The sequence below is a fragment of the Myotis davidii genome, unplaced genomic scaffold (genome assembly GCF_000327345.1).
Source record: "Myotis davidii unplaced genomic scaffold, ASM32734v1 scaffold473, whole genome shotgun sequence".
NCBI lineage: Eukaryota > Metazoa > Chordata > Mammalia > Chiroptera > Vespertilionidae > Myotis > Myotis davidii.
Genome location: NW_006284843.1, coordinates 3,326,349 through 3,331,114, shown reverse-complemented (window position 1 = coordinate 3,331,114; position 4,766 = coordinate 3,326,349). Strand labels below are relative to the sequence as shown.

The 4,766-nt window shown below is 46.9% G+C and overlaps 1 protein-coding gene across 1 annotated transcript in view; it reads left to right on the top strand.

Annotated features, from left to right (window-relative positions):
* SLCO6A1 (solute carrier organic anion transporter family member 6A1) overlaps positions 1-4,766 on the top strand; it is a gene marked incomplete at its 3' end in the record, with an annotated part of 80,317 nt that overhangs the window by 35,856 nt on the left and 39,695 nt on the right. The gene's annotated exons all lie outside the window — the stretch shown is intronic.

The following is a 4,766-nucleotide window of genomic DNA, read 5'->3' as shown; positions in this document are numbered from 1 at the left end:
GCCTTCTTTAAAATTCAATGCATATGTAAAGAAATATACGGTAACCCGAATTTACCACACTCGCAAAATCGCACACAGCCAACCATACACCCAGTATGGTATCGCGATTCGCGATTTTGCGCTATCATACTGGGTGTATGGTCGGCTGTGTGCGATTTTGCGAGTGTGGGAAAATCGCATAACAGCAAAATCGCATAACAGCCGAGCATACACCCAGCAGCGCTGCTGATGCCTGAACGGTATGTGGAATGAAGTGGGCGGGCATCGGGAGGCCACTATGGCACGGGGCAAGCACTATGGGCAGTCTATCTGAAGTGTACCCGGCGTATAAGACGACCCCCCACTTGGAAGCATATTTTTCAGGGCCAAAAAATCGTCTTATACGCCGGCAAATACGGTACTTTTGTAGTTCTGTACCTTTTTAGATGTAAATCTCTCAACTTCAAATGTTCTTCTTTCACTTCTTCATTGGAAAAAACCTCTTTGTCAATCTTACCTTCATGAGTTTCTCCTTTAATGCTTTCATAGGTATTTATTCAAAATATAATATAATATGACATGTTATATGGTATAAACATATACATAGTACTTTTTTTTATTAAATTAGTCTAATTCTTCTTAAATAGCAATGTTGTATAAAATCATAAGTTTTGTTTACTTGTTTTCATTTAAACACAAAAGTGTTTATATATTTATCAAATCATGAAACCTTTCTAGTAATGGTCTATATTTTATTCAGATTTTTATGTAATTTTTACTTTTACAAAAATATTTCATGTATTTTGTATATTTCATGTATTTTAACAATATAGAAATAAATTAGGGAGTCCCGGCAATCAGATCCTGAGAAACACTGCAGTACAGAAGACTGGGATCTTAAGCCAGCCAAAGGAACACTTCAATTTTTCATTTTTATTTTGTTTTATATTTTTATTACTTTGTTATCTCTTTTTTTTGTTGTTTTCCCATTTTTGTTTGTTGCTTTATTTTCTATTTCTTTTCACATTATTTTTCCATCACTCTACTTTATTTTATTTTTATTTGCTATTTTTATACCATTTTTGAAATCAAATTTTTTGTAAATTTATTATTATTATTACTTCTTGTTCTCTTTCCTCTTATCCACCCATCCCGTTTCTACTTCCTCTATACTGAACTGAGATCCTCCCCATATTCATCCAACTCTTAACCTTATCTTCTATATATAAGCTCAGCATCTACAGATTCTGCCCCACCCTCTTTGCTGGGGGTTTGGTGTTTGTATTTTTTTCTTTTTCTTTTTTTAAATTATTATTATTACTTTTTGTTTGTTTATTTTTTTTGTTTGTTTATGTATTGGTTCTGTGGTGTTTTCCATGTTCCTTATTCTTTTCTCTCTTATCTTTTTCACTCTCTTCGATATCATTTATGCTCTCTTTTCTCGCCCCTAATTCTCTTTTCTCAGGTGGTCACTTATAGTATGGTTATTATTGCCGTGAGTACATTCATGCTTTAGTCTCTTTGTGTTGTGTCTTGTCGAGGTGAATTTTATCCTGTCTGGTCAGGTGCTAGAGAATGAGCCTCATAACCAGTCACCTGGAGAGGAAACTCCATCCACAAACGGGTCAATAACACCCCAGACACAACTACAGAGGCAGGAATAAGGTGGCAGTGAGGGAGAGAGCGTGAGTCAGTGAGGTGAGACAGTGAGGGACCAAAAGAGGAGTGTGTGGTCATGTGGGATGTGTGTGTGTGTGTATGTGAGTGAGGCACAGATAGATCCCACAGGGCCTTTGGGGTCAGGCTAAACAGGTTCACCTAATGAGGCAGCCACTGCTACCGCGTAAGCAGTTCCAGGAGGCTGGTTCATCCTCAGAAGCCTAGCATTTTTAAGGGGAGAGCTGTTGTAACTGGGAGCCAGGCCTCACCCCCACCCAGGGTGCCCTCAGATAACACCTGGGACTCTACAGACACCCCTGCCAGGGACCTACTATCTTGGCTGTGGTCCCATGGTCAATGAGTCTCCAGCCACCCTGGGCACAGGCTCCTGTGAGTTCTGAAGCATGCTCCCCTCTGACCGGCCCAACGCCTTAGCCCGGGGCACTGCAACCACACAAGCCACAGACAGGTGAGCAGCCTGCCCCGTCTAAGGAGTAGCAGCCACATGAGCAACCTGCCCACGATTGAGGAGTGGCAGCCCCACGCATCCTGCCCCAATCTGAGGAGCAGCAGCTGCGCAGCCCACACCCTCCTCCTGTCTGAGGAGCAGTAGGTGTGCAAGAAATCTGCCCCCATCCAAGGAGCAACAGCCATGAAAACAGCCCATACCCATATGAGGAGCAGCAGCGGTGTGAGCAGCCCATACCCATATGAGGAACAGCATCATCACGAGCAGCCCACTCCCATTCAAGGAGCAGTAGCCACCCGAGCAGCCTACCCAAGTCCAAGGAGCAGCAGCCATACGAGGAGAACACCCACATCTGAGGAGCGGCAGCCATGTGCAGTCCACACTGGTCCAAGGAGGAGCAGACACATGCAGCCTGCACCTGTCAGATGAGCAGCAGCTGGGTGAGCAGCCTGCCCCTATCCAAGGAGCAGCAGACACACATGCAGCTTGCTCCCGCCCAAAGAGAAGCAGCCATGCAAGCAGCCCATCCCCTGTCCGAGGAGCAACAGCCATGCGAGCAGACAGCCCCTGTATCAGGAGCAGCAGCTGCACGTGCAGCTCACTCCGGCCCAAGGAGCAGCAGCCTCACGAACAGACAGACCGACCACATCTGAGGAGTTGCAGCCCTGCTCAGCCTGCACTGGTCCAAGGAGCAGCAGCCACATGCAGTCTGCACCTGTCCAACAAGCAGCAGCTGGGTGAGCATCCCACCCCTATCTGAGGAGCAGCAGCTGCTCAAGCAGCCCACACCTGTACGAGGAGCAGTAGCCCTGTAAGCAACCTGCCCCTGTCCAAAGAGCGGCAGCCTCATGAGCAGCCCGCCCCATCTGAGGAACAGCAGTAGCATGCAGCCAGCTCCAATCCAAGGAGCAGTAGCCACGTGAGCAGTCCGTTCCCATCCGAGAAGCAGAAACCACGTGAACAGCCTGCCTCTGTCCAAGGAGCAGCAGCTGTGCTCAGCCCACTCCCACCTGAACAGGAGCAGCCTCTTGATCAGCCCACCCCTGTCCAGGGAATAGCCACTGTGTGAGCAGCCTCACCTACCAGCCAGAGGAGATACCACTGCTACGAACAGCACCCAGCAGAGGAGCCACTGCCAACTGAGGAGCAGCCACTACTGTAATCACTTGAGGAGCAACTGCAGCCTGAGGAAGCACTGCCACCCAAGGAGTAGCCCCTGCACGACTCGACATCTAGATCAGTCGGTGAGACCAAAAATGGGTTGACAAAGAAACCCCCAAAGGAAAAAAATGGCAGAATCGCCAGAAAAGTGTCTAAGTGAAACAGAGGCATGCAATATCTCAGAAAAAGAATTCAGAATAAGTGTCCAAGAGTGCATAAACCGGTTGGAGGAAAAAATAAACAACTTATGTAAGAGTCAACAAGAAATGGATGAAAAAATCAATAACTTATGTAAGAATCAAGAAGAAATGAAGCCCTGACCGGTTTGGCTTAGTGGATAGAGTGTCAGCCTGCAGACTGAAGGGTCCTAGGTTCAATTCTCGTCAAGGGCATGTACCTTGGTTTTGGGCACATCCCCAGTGGGGAGTGTGCAGGAGGCAGCTGAATCGTTGTTTCTCTTTCATCGATATTTCTACCTCTCTATCCTTCTCTTTCTCCCTTTCTCTCTGTAAAAATATCAAATATATATATACATACATACAAATGCAGAGTGATATAGCTGCAATAAAAAACACCATGGTAAAAAAAAAAACAAAAACACCAAGATGGAGGCATAGGTAACACTGGAAATTACTGCCTCCCACAACAACTTCAAAAATACAACGAAAAGACAAAACGGACATCATCCAGAACTACAGGAAGGCTGGCTAAGTGGAAATTCTACAACTAGAAGGAAAGAGAAAAGCGCACTGAGACTCAGAGGAGCTGTGGAAGTAAAGTGCAGAGGTATGAAGGCTCGAGCACGCGCGAGGAAAGGGGCTGGCACCTGAGGTCGTAGCTGTCTTTATGAATTGGGAGGGAGTCACAAGCTCCCAACAGTTCTGAACTCCAGTTCTGGGAAGTCTCTGGTGACCTAGGACTCATACAGGGAGAAACTGGACTGTCTGGCAGCAGGCAGAACTCGGAACTTGAGGGTGGCTTTCCCTCAGAGGTGCTTGCAGCAATTATCAGGATACTGAGACACCTGACCCCATAGGGAAGAGCAGAGGATCATCTATAGCTACTTGCTCCGCCCTGTTGATTCCTTGAGACCCTGCCCAACACAGGGTGCAGCAGAGGCTTTTGCATATGAATGCCCTGAAAATTACCTAACAAATTGCAGCTGGGCTAGACAGACCCAGAACTTCCAAGAGAAGGCCCAAAGCCCCACAGCAGCTTGCATTGCTTCACAGCTAGGCCTCATCTGGGCACCTCCAAACTCCAAACAGGGAGAGGAATCTGCAGATCTCTCCTTAGTTCCTGCTGGGTAGCTTCAGGCAGAGGCTAAATTAGCACCTCCTTAGGATCCAAGAGTCAGTGTACCCAGTGGTCAGAGTGGGACCATACAGATTACAATTCCTCAGATCCATAAGGGATACACTCAGGGGGCAGACTCAGTGAGCAACAAAGCCCCACTGAAGCAAGTCTTGCCCCAGCAGGGTGTCTCCAGCCAAGACGT